The following is a 17,598-nucleotide window of genomic DNA, read 5'->3' on the forward strand; positions in this document are numbered from 1 at the left end:
AATAATTTAAAAATTAAAAATATACGATTAATAAGCATTTTTTAATCATTCTTTATAAAGTTATTCTTTCAAATAATGTAAGATTTCTTTATATTTCTTCCATGAATAATAACTTGGAAGTGTCTTGTGAGGGGAGTTTGGAAATGCATTTTATTTCCTTGAAGCGAGTTTTCATTGACTTTTAAAGAAACTAATCGCTTTTTAAATTGTTGAATGGAGGTTGCAAATGCATTTTATTTCAGCTTGTTTAATTTGTTATAATTTTCTTGTCAAGTGAACTAAATTTGAAGTGACCGATCAACCTTCATAGGTTGGAAATGCATTTTATTTGAGCTTGTTTGATATGTTTCAACCTTAATTTAATATGTTTCACCCTTACTAGGTGCAAGGCCAAGTGAACTAAATTTGAAGTAACCGATCAACCTTCATCTAATTTGGCTTTCATTTTATTAATATGACCATTTTACATGTTTAATTTAGATATCATTCAAAATTATGTGGGTGGTTTTGTTTGGGTTCGATAGTTTAAGTTTCAACACTATCAAAGCTATTGATACTTGATGACATGGTTCTCTTTCAATTCAAAAACATTGAATTGAATGGTTTAATTGCATTATGTTAAAATTTCAAATTATGGGGTTTGGGCCTTGTAAAATATTGAACCAACTTGAAACAATAGAAATAGTGGCCCAACTTGAAACAATGTATGTGATTTGGGCATGAGTAAAACAACATAAGAAAGAGTTTAGCTGAAATTAGGCCTCATTAGAGCATCTACAGCGGTGAACTCAATATGAGTTCTTTAGATGGGGTCCACTGTGCCACATCATCTTGAAGCAATTTACTCATTTTCTACTCCAACGGTGAACTCAACATGATTCAAGTTCTACCATGCCACATCACCCTAAATCAACTCATTCATTTTTATGGTTTAACTTTTAAAAAATCATATTATATTCCATTACTTTAATTTATACATTAATATTTAATTTTATTATAACTTAAAATATTAATTTAAATGAAAAAATAAATAAAAAAGTACGTTAATAAAAACTTTAATAAACTTTTGTAACAAAAATTGTGAAGAAAAAGTATGAGTAACAAATTGTTTCTATTAATGAGCTAACAATCGTCGTAATTAAAGGAGAAAAAAAAGGCTAACGGTGGTATATTAACTAAAAAAAAGCTAATGATTACAAAATTATTATTATTTAATAAATTAAAAAGAGGTTAACGGCTATAAATTAATAAAAAATGATAAATTTATTATTATTAATAAATTAATAAAAGGTATCGGTTATAATTATATTATTATTAAATTGTGAAAGTGGATAGAAAAAAAAACAAAAAAAAAGGTAACTGCTATGAAGCACCGTTCCTTCCTGACAGTACCGTGATGACAGCTTGGCACAACTCCAACGGTGAACCCACAAAAAACAGGAAGTTAAGTAATTACACGCTGGCGGACGAACTCATTTTCACTCCCGTTGTAGATGCTCTAAGTGCATGACCAAGATTTTTGCCATTGCCTAGCCAATATCTTTTTCACCCAAATTTCAGCTTACAATAAAATATAATAATTTTTACCAAAATAAAATTTAATACTTTGTTTTTAAAAAAATATTAAAGGCACTAACGTTTCAAGTTTCTATTTGAGGGAGAGAAAAAAGGCACTAACGTGAATTTGGAGGAATCTGTAGTCACTGAATCGTTGAATCGGTGGTCCGAATTCGAATTCTCACCTTTACTACGTACTATCTTGGTCTCTTTTTCTGAATTCAAGTTTCGCATTCAGGTTTCAAGATTCTTTCTATTTGTTTGGCGTTTGGAGGCAATTCTTCTCTGTTTTGTTTCCGACGGTGACATCATGTTCTTGAAATTCAACCAAGAACGTTCAACTCGGTAAATCTTGATTATTCAAACCCTAGAAATCTAATTTGAATTGGTGCAAAAAAAGATTACCAAAAAGAGATGGATTCTGAATTGGTGCTAGGGCTTCATACTGGTTTGCAAAGTTTTTTTATTGCTGTGCTTTGAATCTGAAATTGACTTTCCATTTTTCTCTGTTCTCAAAGTCTTTTTTTTCTTCTTCTTTTATTTCCTGCAATTGGTTATTTGATAGCTTGCTTTATGATATCTTATTAAATCTCGAACCTATTTGGAAAATGAAAAATGATGTTACATGTTCAATTCAGCTAATCAAGGTAGAGTGCTTCATTTGCATGATCCCTTGATTTATGGTTTAGAATATAGCTATTTTTATACACTTTACACCAGCAACAAATATCAAGTTGATTTCATGTGAATGTATTTTGCAAGGGGTGGAATTCTTAGATGCAAGATCAAGTAGAGCATCAAGTTGTTTTACTAATGAAAGTAAGCACCAATTTTTTTTTGTCTGATGTGCATTAATCTTCCAAATTATACATAGTTTTATCATGTTTTACTTGTCTTTGTAATAAAGTGACATGAGAAATAAAACTGGGTAGGACATTTAGGAATATAATCCTACTTTTTTAACCTTATTGGTTATGCTGTTTTATGCATGCAATTGTATCATTTGAAATCTATATGTTGGTCGTGTTTATTCATCAGGAGTACAAATTTGATAGCTTTGTTGTTCTTATGGGTAGCATCTTTGTGAAAATGGAAAATGCTGCTTGATGAGCTTGTGGGGCTGTTGGGGTGTTCCTAGTCAAGGTCTTGTGTGCAGGAGGGTCATCATGGGAATTCATGATAAATTGAATAAAATTTGGTTAAGTATGTGACATGTTAGTAGTTTTGGTGTTGCTGATAAAAAAAATAGGATAGTATGTTTGGCTGACCCTAGATTTAGTTACGAGATGGATTTTTGAAGCACAATGTAGCTTGTAATATTAATTTTTTATCCATATAAAATTGGGATATGATGCTCAGATGATCCTAAATTTAGTCACGGGATGAATTCTTGACAGAAAATGTGACATAGTTTTTATACATATAAAATTGGGATAGTGGGCTTCGATGACACTCTAAATTTTTCTCAAGATAGACTCTTGGCACATAGTGTGGCTTGCAATATGAATTTTATATTTATATGAAATTGAGATAATAGGCTTGGGTGACTCTAAATGTAATCACGAGATAGATTTTGACCCCAAAAATTTTGCAATATGACTTTTGGATGACCCTCAAGTTAATCATATGAAATTGGTATAGTAGGTTTGGATGACCCTCAAGTTAATCACGAGATAGATTATTGACCAAAAAATGTTGCTTGTAATGAGTTTTTATTCATATGAAATTGGGATAGCATGCTTGGACGGCCCTGGATTTAATCACGGGATGGATTCTAGACATAAAATGTGGCTTGATATATGAATTTTATATTCATATCAAATTGTGATGGTATGCTTAGATGACCCTAAATTTAAATAGTATGCTTGGATGTCCTTAAATTTAACCATGAGAATGACCCTTGATCTAAAATGTGTCTTGCAATATGAATAATTTATTCATATGAAATTGGGATAGTATGGATGGCAATAAACTCTAAACGCAACTTCAATATGAATATTTATTTGTATTGAATGACAATGGCAAGCTTGCCTTTAGAAGAGAGTATCGTGCTTCGATGATTTTGGACGTCAAATTTGACATTTGAGCTTAGATGATCCTAAATACAATAAATTGGGTTGATAATATTGTGCCTCGATAACCATTGATGTTAAATTTGATATTTGAGACTAGTAGATTGCCTTCGATAAATGAAGATGATGATGATATTGTGTTTCAATCACCTTAGATTTGAAATTTGATCTTGTGATGATGACATTGGACCTTGATGAACATATGATCTTAAAGTAAAAAATTGAGATGTTGGTATTGTCCCTTGGATGCAAAATTTAATATTTAGAGCATAAATGGTCTTAAATTCGATAAATTAGAGTGATGTTATTGTACCTTGATGACATTGATAATTGAACCTAGATGTTCCTAAATTCAATAAATTAGGGTGAGAGTGTTGTGGCTTGAAAACTTTGGATACAAAATTGATTTGAGTCTAAATGCTCGTAAATTCAATTAATTGTGATGATGGTGCATTGTGTTGATAAAGTTGGATGCAAATTTTGATATTTGAGTTAAATGGTCCTATAATTGATAAATTAGAATGGCAAGGTTGCGCCTCGATCATATTAGATGCAAAATATGATATTTGAGCTTAAATAAGTCTACATTTGATAAACTTGATGATGGTTTTGTTCTTATATGACAATTGATGTGGATTATACTATTGAGCCATAATAATATGAAATTTAATAAATCAGGATGATGATATTATGTCTCGACAATATTGGATGCGTAATTTAATATTTGAACCTAAATTATCCAAACTTGATAAATTGGGATGATGGTTTTATACCTCAATGACCGTGGAGGCGAAATATGATATTTGAGCATAAATGATCCTATATTTGATGAATTGAAAAAATGGTATTCTGTCTCGTTGATCTTAGATATGAAATTTGACATTTGAGCCTTGGAGATCCTAAATTTATAAAATTAGGACAACGGTATTACGCCTCAATGACATTAAATGTAAAACTTGATATTTGAGTCTATATGGTCCTAAATGATAAATTAGAATGATACTTGATCCTGCATCTAAAAGAGATGTTGTGAAGCTCTTGAGAATGTTATATTGCATCCAAAGGAGATGTTGTGAAACTCCTAAGAGTGTTATATCATCCTAGGAATTACTATTTGATTCACGTGGATTATGAAGCTCCAATGCAGAACATAAGGATTTGAAAGAATATGTGACTAATGATGTTATGTTTGGTTAAGTTGGGAATGTTCCGGTTATAGTAATGTAATTTGTTGCTTTCTCTAGAGAAGTGTGAATTGTTTCACAGGTATCGGTTTACAGTACTTTGAAGTATTTGTTCGCATAAATTCTTACATAATTCTTAGAAATCCACGTATAGGAGGATCTTAGTTAATTGAACATTAAGATAGCACAATAGCTAACTATAAAAACTACTTCCTTCATCTCATAATAATTAATCAATTTACAAACAAACAAAATTATTTTTTTAACTTCCACCCGTATCCTTTAACTAACTAATTAATATTACTTATATCTATACATTTTTTTAATGTATGTAAAATAATTAAAATGACAATTATTTTGCAACATTTTAAACTGCCTTAAAAATTATTATTCGCTAAAATTATTAACAAATTTTACAGTAGTCCCTATAAAAGCTTTACTGATTGATTACTCCAAGCCAACTTACCTTTGTATATTTGTAGCTAACTTACCTGTATAGTTGACAAAAATTCCCATGTGGGACTATGCAACCTCTCTTTTGGTGACTATAGATATTTATATTCTCTTTTTGTGACTTTTGTTGGGATATAGTTTTTAAAATAAATATTACTAACTTTTCTTTCTTTTATTGATGATATTAACATATATATATTTATAACAAAATAACTCCAATTAGAATTCTACCATGGTTTATCATTCCACCATCGTTGCTCTTAGAACACAAAAATTATAGTTTCAATTTGTTATAGCATCGCAAAAAGATAAAAATTCTTAATGTAGCGGCTCTGATCCTGGATTATGGTGATTGATTTTGTTAATGATTAACTCAAATTGGTAAGAACTAAGGTGCCAGGGATATCAATTTCATACTACACAATAGTCGCTTGGGTTGGAAACTGTGAGTGGAATTGTTACATCACTTGATTTTCTGACCTTTATTATGAACTTTTTTATATCCAATTTTATTTTATTTCAGGAATAAGAGAGGGAAGCCAATGATTGTAGACCCTGGACTTTATAGCCTCGATAAATCAAAGATTTGGTGGGTCATTAGGCATTGGAGTTTGGCTACATCTTTTCAAAGAACGTTCAACTCGGTAAATCTTGATTATTCAAACCCTAGAAATCTAATTTGAATTGGTGCAAAAAAAGATTACCAAAAAGAGATGGATTCTGAATTGGTGCTAGGGCTTCATACTGGTTTGCAAAGTTTTTTTATTGCTGTGCTTTGAATCTGAAATTGACTTTCCATTTTTCTCTGTTCTCAAAGTCTTTTTTTTCTTCTTCTTTTATTTCCTGCAATTGGTTATTTGATAGCTTGCTTTATGATATCTTATTAAATCTCGAACCTATTTGGAAAATGAAAAATTATGTTAGATGTTCAATTCAACTAATCTCGAACCTATTTGCTTTATAATATAGCTATTTTTATACACTTTACTCCAGCAACAAATATCAAGTTGATTTCATGTGAATGTATTTTGCAAGGGGTAGAATTCTTAGATGCAAGATCAAGTAGAGCATCAAGTTCTTTTACTAATGAAAGTAAGCACCAATTTTTTTTTGTCTGATGTGCATTAATCTTCCAAATTATACATAGTTTTATCATGTTTTACTTGTCTTTGTAATAAAGTGACATGAGAAATAAAACCGGGTAGGACATTTAGGAATATAATCCTACTTTTTTAACCTTATTAGCTATGCTTTTTTATGCATGCAATTGTATCATTTGAAATCTATATGTTGGTAGTGTTTATTCATCAGGAGTAAAAATTTGATAGCTTTGTTGTTCTTATGGGTAGCATCTTTGTGAAAATGGAAAATGCTGCTTGATGAGCTTGTGGGGCTGTTGGGGTGTTCCTAGTCAAGGTCTTGTGTGCAGGCGGGTCATCATGGGAATTCATGATAAATTGAATAAAATTTGGTTAAGTATGTGACATGTTAGTAGTTTTGGTGTTACTGATAAAAAAAAATGGGATAGTATGTTTGGCTGACCTTAGATTTAGTTACGAGATGGATTTTTGAAGCACAATATAGCTTGTAATATTAATTTTTTATCCATATAAAATTGGGATAGGATGTTCAGATGATTCTAAATTTAGTCACGGGATGAATCCTTGACAAAAAAATGTGGCATATTTTTTATACATATAAAATTGGGATAGTGGGCTTCGATGACAGTCTAAATTTATTCACAAGATAGACTCTTGGCACATAGTGTGGCTTGCAATATGAATTTTATATTTATATGATATTGAGATAATAGGCTTGGATGACTCTAAATGTAATCACGAGATAGATTATTGACCCCAAAAATTTTGCAATATGAATTTTATTCATATGAAATTGGTATAGTATGTTTGGATGACCCTCAAGTTAATCACGAGATAGATTATTGACCAAAAAATGTCGCTTGCAATGAGTTTTTATTCATATGAAATTGGGATAACATGCTTGGACAACCCTGAATTTAATCATGTGATGGATTCTAGACCCAAAATGTGGCTTGATATATGAATTATATATTCATATGAAATTGTGATGGTATGCTTGGATGACCCTAAATTTAATCATAGATGGTGGATTCTTGACCTAAAGTGTGGTTTTGCAATATGAATTTTGTAATCATGTGAATTTCATGTGACATAGTTTTTATACATGTGAAATTGGGATAGCGAGCCTCAATGACCCTCTAAATTTATTCACAAGATAGACTCTTGACACATAATGTGGCTTGCAATATGAATTTTATATTTATATGAAATTGAGATAATAGGTTTGGATGACTCTAAATTTAATCCCGAGATGGATTATTGACCTCAAAAAAATTTTGCAATATGAATTTTATTGATATGAAATTGGTATAGTATGTTTGGATAACCCTCAAGTTAATCCCAAGATAGATGATTGACCAAAAAATGTCGCTTGCAATGAGTTTTTATTCATATGAAATTGGGATAGCATGCTTGGACAACCCTGAATTTAATCACGGGATGGATTCTAGACCCAAAATGTGGCTTGATATATGAATTTTATATTCATATGAAATTGTGATGGTATGCTTGGATGACCCTAAATTTAATCATAAATGGTGGATTCTTGACCTAAAGTGTGGTTTTGTAATATGAATTTTGTAATCATGTGAATTTCATGTGACATAGTTTTTATACATATGAAATTGGGATAGTGAGCCTCAATGACACTCTAAATTTATTCACAAGATAGACTCTTGACACATAATGTGGCTTGCAATATGAATTTTATATTTATATGAAATTGAGATAATAGGTTTGGATGACTCTAAATTTAATCTCGAGATGGATTATTGACCTCAAACAAAATTTGCAATATGAATTTTATTCATATGAAATTGGTATAGTATGTTTGGATAACCCTCAAATTAATCACAAGATAGATGATTGACCAAAAAATGTCGCTTGCAATGAGTTTTTATTCATATGAAATTGGGATAGCATGCTTGGACAACCCTGAGTTTAATCACGGGATGGATTCTAGACCCAAAATGTGGCTTGATATATGAATTTTATATTCATATGAAATTGTGATGGTATGCTTGGATGACCCTAAATTTAATCATAAATGGTGGATTCTTGACCTAAAGTGTGGTTTTGTAATATGAATTTTGTAATCATGTGAATTTCATGTGACATAGTTTTTATACATATGAAATTGGGATAGTGAGCCTCAATGACACTCTAAATTTATTCACAAGATAGACTCTTGACACATAATGTGGCTTGCAATATGAATTTTATATTTATATGAAATTGAGATAATAGGTTTGGATGACTCTAAATTTAATCTCGAGATGGATTATTGACCTCAAACAAAATTTGCAATATGAATTTTATTCATATGAAATTGGTATAGTATGTTTGGATAACCCTCAAATTAATCACAAGATAGATGATTGACCAAAAAATGTCGCTTGCAATGAGTTTTTATTCATATGAAATTGGGATAGCATGCTTGGACAACCCTGAGTTTAATCACGGGATGGATTCTAGACCCAAAATGTGGCTTGATATATGAATTTTATATTCATATGAAATTGTGATGGTATGCTTGGATGACCCTAAATTTAATCATAGATGATGGATTCTTGACCTAAAGTGTGGTTTTGCAATATGAATTTTGTAATCATGTGAATTTCATGTGACATACTTTTTATACATATGAAATTGGGATAGTGAGCCTCAATAACACTCTAAATTTATTCACAAGATAGACTCTTGACACATAATGTGGCTTGCAATATGAATTTTATATTTATATGAAATTGAGATAATAGGTTTGGATGACTCTAAATTTAATCACGAGATAGATTATTGACCTCATAAAAATTTTGCAATATGAATTTTATTCATATGAAATTGGTATAGTATGTTTGGATAACCCTCAAGTTAATCACAAGATAGATGATTGACAAAAAAATGTCGCTTGCAATGAGTTTTTATTCATATGAAATTGGGATAGCATGCTTGGACGACCCTGAGTTTAATCACGGGATGGATTCTAGACCCAAAATGTGGCTTGATATATGAATTTTATATTCATATGAAATTGTGATGGTATGTTTGGATGACCCTAAATTTAATCATAGATGGTGGATTCTTGACCTAAAGTGTGGCTTTGCAATATGAATTTTGTAATCATGTGAATTTCATGTGACATAGTTTTTATACATATGAAATTGGGATAGTGAGCTTCAATGACACTCTAAATTTATTCACAAGATAGACTCTTGACACATAATGTGGCTTGCAATATGAATTTTATATTTATATGAAATTGAGATAATAGGTTTGGATGACTCTAAATTTAATCACGAGATGAATTATTGACCTCAAAAAAATTTTGCAATATGAGTTTTATTCATATGAAATTGGTATAGTATGTTTGGATAACCTTCAAGTTAATCAGAAGATAGATGATTGACCAAAAAATGTCGCTTGCAATGAGTTTTTATTCATATGAAATTGGGATAGCATGCTTGGACGACCCTGAATTTAATCACGGGATGGATTCTAGACCCAAAATGTGGCTTGATATATGAATTTTATATTCATATGAAATTGTGATGGTATGCTTGGATGACCCTAAATTTAATCATAGATGGTGGATTCTTGACCTAAAGTGTGGCTTTGCAATATGAATTTTGTAATCATGTGAATTTGAACAGTATGCTTGGATGTCCTTAAATTTAACCATGAGAACGACTCTTGACCCAAAACGTGTCTTGCAATATGAATAATTTATTCGTATGAAATTGGGATAGTATGGATGGCAATAAATTCTAAATGCAACTTCAATATGAATATTTATTTGTATTGAAAGACAATGGCAAGCTTTCCTTTAGAAGAAAGTATTGTGCTTCGATGATTTTGGATGTCAAATTTGACATTTGAGCTTAGATGATCTGAAATACAATAAATTGAGTTGATAATATTGTGCCTCAATAACCATTGATTTTAAATTTGATATTTGAGACTAGTAGATTGCCTTCGATAAATGAAGATGATGATATTGTGTTTCAATCACCTTAGATTTGAAATTTGATCTTGTGATGGTGATATTGGACCTTGATGAACATATGATCTTAAAGTAAAAGATTGAGACGTTGGTATTGTCCCTTGGATGCAAAATTTAATATTTAGAGCATAAATGGTCTTAAATTCGATAGATTAGAGTGATGTATTGTACTTTGACGACATTGATAATTGAACTTAGATGTTTCAAATTATATATAGTTTTACCATGTTCTATTGTCTTTGTAATAAAGTGACACGAAGAATATAAGCCTACTTTTTTACACCTTGTTGGCTATGCTTCTTTATGCATGCAAATGTATCATTAGAAATCTATATGTTGGTAATGTTTATTCATCAAGAGTAAAAATTTGATAGCTTTGATCTTATGGAGAGCATCTTTGTGAAAATGGTAAATGCTGCTTGATGAGCTTGTGGGACTTTTGGGTGTTTCTTGTCAAGGCGTTGTGTGCGGGCAGGACATCATGGGAATTCATGATAAATTGAATAAAATTTGGTTACTAATGTGACCAGTTAGTGGTTTTGGTGTTGGTGATCAAATTTTTTTATTTGGTAGTTGTCTTAACAAAATAAAATTGGCTTGTAACATGAATTTTTTATTCATATAAAATTGGAATATTATGTTTGATGACCTTAGATTTAGTTACGAGATGAACTTTTGAACTAAAATGTAGCTTGTAATAAGAAATTCTTATCTATATGAAATTGAGATAGTATGCTTGGATGATCTTAATTTTAGTCACATAATGAAGTTTTTACAAAAAAGTGTGGCTGATTTTTTATACATATGAAATTGAGATAGTGGGCTTCGATGACACCTTAAATTTATTCACAAGATAGACTCTTGACACATAATGTGGGTTACAATATGAGTTTTATATTCATATGAAATTGAGATAATATGCTTGGATGACTCTATATTTAATCACGAGATGGATTATTAACCCAAAAAATTTTGCAATATGAATTTTTATTCATATGAAATTGATATAGTATGCTTGGATGACCCTCAAGTTAATCACGAGATAGATTATTGACCCAAAATATTGCTTGCAATGAGTTTTTATTCACATGAAATTGGGATAGCATGTTTGACGACGACCCTGAAATTAATCACGGGATGGATTCTTGACGCAAAATGTGGCTTGGTATATGAATTTTATATTCATATGAAATTGTGATGGTATGCTTGGATGTCCTTAAGTTTAATCATGAGATGGTGGATTCTTGACCCAAAATATGACGTTGCAATACGGATTTTGTAAATGTATGAATTTGGATAGTATGTTTGGATGTCCTTAAATTTAACCACGAGAATGACTCTCTTGACCCAAAATGTGTTTGCAATATGAATAATTTATTCATATAAAATTGGGATAGTATGGATGGCAATAAACACTCTAAGTGCAACTTCAATATGAATATTTATTTGTATTGAATGACAACGACAAGCTTGCTTTGGACGACATAATTGTGCTTTGATAATTTTGGATGTAAAATTTGACATTTGAGTTTAGATGACCCTAAATACAATAAATTAAGTTGACAATATTATGCCTCAATAGCCATGGATGTTAAATTTGATATTCGAGACTAGTAGATTGCCTTCGATAAATCAAGATGATGATATTGTGTTTCAATCACCTTAGATTTGAAATTTGATCTTGTGATGATGATGGTGGACCTTGATGAACATGTGATCTTAAAACCAAAATTTGAGATGATGGTATTGTCCCTTAGATGTAAAATTTAATATTTAGAGTATAAAGGGTCCTAAATTCGATAAATTAGAGTGATGTTATTGTACCTTGACGACATTGATAATTGAACATAGATGTTCCTAAATTAGGGTGACAGTGTTGTGGCTTGAAGACTTTGGATACAAAATTGATTTGAGCCTAAATGCTCATAAATTCAATTAATTGTGATGATGGTGCATTGTGTTGATAAAGTTGGATGAAAATTTTCATATTTGAGTTAGATGGTGCTATAATCGATAAATTAGAATGGCAAGGTTGCGCCTCGATGGCATTAGATGCAAAATATGATATTTGAGCTTAAATGAGTCTACATTTGAAAAATTTGATGATGGTTTTGTTCTTATATGACATTTATTGTGAATTTTACTTTTGAACCTTAATAATATGAAATTTAATAAATTGGGATGATGATATTATGTCTCGACAATATTGGATGTGTAGTATAATACTAGAACCTAAATTACCCAAACTATTAGATAAGTTGGGATGATGGTTTTATGCCTCAATGACCGTGGTGGTGGCCAAATATGATATTTGAGCATAAATGATCCTATATCTGATGAATTGAGATAATGGTATTCTGCCTCGTTGATTTTAGATATGAAATTTGATATTTGAGCCTTGGAGATCCTAAATTCGTAAAATTAGGACAACAGTGTTGCACCTCAATGACATCAAATGTAAAACTTGATATTTGAGTCTATATGGTCCTAAATGATAAATTAGAATGATACTTGATCTTGCATCCAAATGAGATGTTGTGAAGCTTCTGAGAGTGTTGTATCACCCTAGGAATTACTATTTGATTCACGTGGATTATGAAGCTCCAAATGCATAACATAAGGATTTGGAAGAATATGTGACTAATGATTCTATGTTTGATTAAATTGGGAATGTTCCGATATAGTAACATAATTTGTTGCTTTCTCTAGAAAACTGTGAATTGTTTCACAAGTACCGATTCGCAGTACTATTTACACTACAAGAAAAACCTTAATTTGTGGCCAATTTTACAAATATTTTGTGGTCGAAAAAAACCCTCACAAATTAGTGACCGAAAAAGCCCTCACAAATACAAAAATTGAAAGTGGTCTTTTATTTGTGGCTGAAAAAGCCCTCACAAATGTTTAAAAATTTAGGTGGATTTTGTGGTTGCCTAAGCCCTCACAAAATCACTTACAGCCACAAAATCTAAATTTTGTGAGGGTAAAAAGGCCGCCACAAATGCCTGAAGGGACATTACACTTTGTGGCGGTCGCCACAAAAGCCTGAGCCTTTGCATTTTGTGGCTGCAAAGGCCGCCACAAAAAAATAAAGTTACGTGACATTTTTTGGCCGCCCAGGCTGCCACAAAATTTTATACCTGTCTGCTTTGCCCGCCACAAAGGATCAACCAAATCCTATATATATTATTTCACTCCTCTCATCATTTTTCACTTCTAACTTCTCTTTAAACCTCCCTTCTAAATTTTCTCTCCACCTTCTCTCTACAAAAAATATTCCTCCAACGTTGCTTCAATTTTGGTAAGTTTATATTATATTATATATTTAGTTTTTTTATTTTTGATTTGAAGTTATTTATGTAATTAATATTATTGAATTTTTATTTTAACAGTGGTTATTAATTACTTCGAAGAGTTCTAAGCTCTACACGTGAAAGCTTCAAGCCAGACACTATCCGACATCAAGTTAGTATTTTATACATTTTAAATTTAGATTAGTAAATATATATGTGATATTATAAATATATTTATATTATTTTTAAAATATAGATTAGTAATATGTGTTATTATAGATTTATTTATAAAAAAAAAATAGAAATTATGTTGTTAACATAATATATGATAAATAAAAGTTTCAAATACATGTAAAACTTATTGATTTTAATATAACTATTTTTTAAAAAACATTATTAAAATTGATGATATTATTATTTTTGGTTATAAGTCTTGATACATATTAATATAATTTATTGATTGTTAGTCTTGATATTTTTTGTTAGTCTTGATTATTAAAAAAACATCATTTAAAATTTTATTTCGGTTTATATAATTATACTAGTCTTGATACTAATTTATTATATTGTTTGCAAATTAATTAATGCTCCCCTAATTGACATATAAAGTAAAATTTATTGATTTTAATATAACTATTTTTTTTAAAACTATATTACTTTATTGATTTTAATTTATTTGGGTTGGTAGTAATTACTTTAATTATTATTAAATTATATTTTTATATATAATACATATTTTAATTTTTAAATTTAAATTTAATTTTAATTTATTTTTAATTTAAATTAATCTTTAATTATAATTATAATTTAAATATTATATTTTAAATTTAATTTAAATGATAATTAAATTGTAATATTATATTTTTAATTTAAATGTTTAATTTATATTCAGATTAGTTTATTATATATTAAATTTATTTTATATTGATATTATATTTTAAATTTAATTTAAATGATAATTAAATTGTAATATTATATTTTTAATTTAAATGTTTAATTTATATTCAGATTAGTTTATTATATATTAAATTTATTTTATATTGATATTATATTTTAAATTTAATTTAAATGTTAATTTAATTGTAATTTAAATTTAAATTTTCAATATATATTCATATTAATTTATTATATAATATTATAATAAAGTATTAATTTTGAATTTAAAAAATTAATTTTTTAATATACTTAATATTTTGCGGCGGCCTAAGCCCTCACAAAATATTAATTTTTTAATATGGATGATCCTTTGTGGCGGCCTAAACCCTCACAAAGGGAAGTATTTGTGGCGGCCTGAACCCTCACAAAGGCTGAATTTTTTAAAATCAGTATGTCCTTTGTGGCGGCCTGTGACCTCACAAAGGCGGGTTTTTATGGCTGCAAAGGCCCTCACAAAGGCAGCCATTTGTGGCCGCAAAGGCCTCACAAATGGCAACGTGTTTTACAAACTTTGTGGCTGCAAAAGCCTTACAAAAGTTTGTGACCAACTTATTTGTGGATGTCTAAGGCCGCCACAAATAGCCCATTTGTGGCTGCTATTTGCCCTTTGTGAGAGCTTTTAGCCCTCACAAATTCCTTCTTTTCTTGTAGTGTTAAGTACTGGTTCGCATAAATTCTTACATAATTCTTAGAAATCCACGCATTGGACGATCTTAGTTAATTGAACATTCAGATAGCACAGTAAATAAGTGTAAAAACTACTTCCTTCATCACATAAATAATTAATCAATATTAATTTTTTAACTTCCGACCGTATCTTTTAACTAACTAATTAATATTTTATATATATATATATTTTTAATGTATGTAAAATAATCAAAATGACAATTATTCTGCGACATTTTAAGCTGCCTTAGAAACTATTATTCACTAAGTTTATTAACAAATTTTACAGTAGTCCCTATAAAAGCTTTACTCATTGATTACTCCAAGCCAACTTACCTTTGTATATTTGTAGTTGACTTACCTGACAAAGATTCCCATGTGGGACTATGCAACCTCTCTTTTAGTGACTATAAATATATATTTTTTTTATGTGACTTTTGTTGGGATATAGTTTTAAAATAAATATTACTAACTTTTCTTTCTTTTATTGATGATATTAATATTTTTTTTATATAACAAAATAACTCCAATTAGAATTCTACCATGGTTTATGATTCCACCATCGTAGCTCTTAGAACACAAAAATTATAGTTTCAATTTGTTATAGCATTGCAGAAACATAAAAACTCTTAATGTAGCGGCTCTGATCCTGGATTATGGTGATTGATTTTGTTAATGATTGACTCAAATTGGTATGAACTAAGGTGCCAAGGGATATCAATTTCATACTACACAATAGTCGCTTGGGTTGGAAACTGTGAGTGGAATTGTTACATCACGTGATTTTCTGACCTTTATTATGATCTTTTTTATATCCAATTTTATTTTATTTCAGGAATAAGAGAGGGAAGCCAATGATTGTAGACCCTGGACTTTATAGCCTCGATAAATCAAGGATTTGGTGGGTCATTAGGCATTGGAGTTTGGCTACATCTTTTCAACTCTACACAGGTTTTATTTCCCTTCAATCTCTCACCTTATTCTGGATTTTGCTAATGTAGTATGTGTTTGCAAGTGCTTCCTCTTGTTCCTTTCATTACACGCATAGTGCTTCCTCTTGTTCCTTTCATTACAGGCATGTTTTCCTACCTTTTATGTTATGTTTTTCTTTTTTCGAATCAGTTTATGTGACTATAAAATATATGAATAAAAATAAAATAGAAAGAGTATATAATAGGTGACATAAATTATAATATACTATAAAATAATAATTAAAATATACATTTATTTTTGTATTCAATAAAATATTATAATACTTTTCACCTAAAAAAATTTAATACTTCGTTTCAAAAAATAGTATAAATATTCTTTTTTTGACAGAAAATAGTATAAATTTTAAAGTGAATTTTGAATCAAATTATTTATGATTGTTTCAACTTCTTGTTTGGTGTCAATGTTTTGGGGCAATTTTTTTCTTTTGTTTGCCACAGTGACATCTCGTTCTTAAAATTCAACTAAGAACGTTCAACTACATGAATCTTAAATATTTATAATTCATCTCTTTCGGTAATCTATTTTGGCACCATTTCAAATTAGATTTTTAGGGTTGCTAGAGCACTTTGAATTTATACCTTGTAGCCGCCACAAAGCACCAGAGGATGGAAGCTCACCAAAGGAAAGATGGGCTCGTTGCCAAAAGTCGATTGATGGTGTTGTGGATGATTTTGGTGATGAATTGGGATACGACAGAACTCCTAAACCAAAAATGAATCATAAAATTGTTGAAGGTGTGTTACTATCATTTTGTTTTCCGATGTTTTTTGGACATTGATTACTATCTATAATGTTAAGGAGTTTTTGGAAGATGTTTTAATTTGAGTAAAAATAAGGGTTAAAACTAAGATATTATAATTTTGATTTGAGATGGTGTCGAACAAAGATAGATTCTTGACAAAAAAGTGGTTTGCAATATCAATATTTTATTCATATAAAATTGGAATCATAAGTCTAGATGATCCTAAATTTAGTATTTGATGGATTCTAGATCCGAAATCAAAATGTGACTTGTAATATGAATTTTAATCAATATGAAATTGGGACAGTGTATTCGGTTGGCCCTAAATTTAGTCACAAGATGGATTCTTGATAAAAAATATGGTTTGCTATAAGATTATTTTTTTCATATGAAATTGGGGTAGTGGAATTGGTTGACCCTAAACTTATTAACGACGTAGACTTTTGGCATACAATGTGGCTTGCAATATGAATTGTATATTCATATGAAATTGAGATATTATGCTTGGATGACTCTAATTTAATCGGGAGATAGATTATTGACCTAAAAAAATTGAAATATGAATTTTTATTCATATGAAATTGGAATGGTATGCTTGCATG

The 17,598-nt window shown here is 29.8% G+C and overlaps 2 long non-coding RNA genes across 2 annotated transcripts; both read left to right on the forward strand.

Moving 5' to 3' along the window:
• The first annotated feature begins 1,528 nt into the window (after positions 1 to 1,528).
• LOC105852452 (uncharacterized) lies at positions 1,529 to 3,009 on the forward strand. The gene is made up of 3 exons (XR_001144304.3): positions 1,529 to 1,902; positions 2,320 to 2,376; positions 2,596 to 3,009. It is a non-coding gene; the product is annotated as an uncharacterized lncRNA (long non-coding RNA).
• A 2,882-nt stretch (positions 3,010 to 5,891) lies between these two features.
• On the forward strand, positions 5,892 to 16,437 carry LOC140918944 (uncharacterized). The gene is made up of 4 exons (XR_012161442.1): positions 5,892 to 13,667; positions 13,759 to 13,831; positions 15,869 to 16,018; positions 16,097 to 16,437. It is a non-coding gene; the product is annotated as an uncharacterized lncRNA (long non-coding RNA).
• The last annotated feature ends 1,161 nt before the right edge of the window (positions 16,438 to 17,598 follow it).

The sequence above is a fragment of the Cicer arietinum genome, chromosome 7 (assembly GCF_000331145.2).
Source record: "Cicer arietinum cultivar CDC Frontier isolate Library 1 chromosome 7, Cicar.CDCFrontier_v2.0, whole genome shotgun sequence".
NCBI lineage: Eukaryota > Viridiplantae > Streptophyta > Magnoliopsida > Fabales > Fabaceae > Cicer > Cicer arietinum.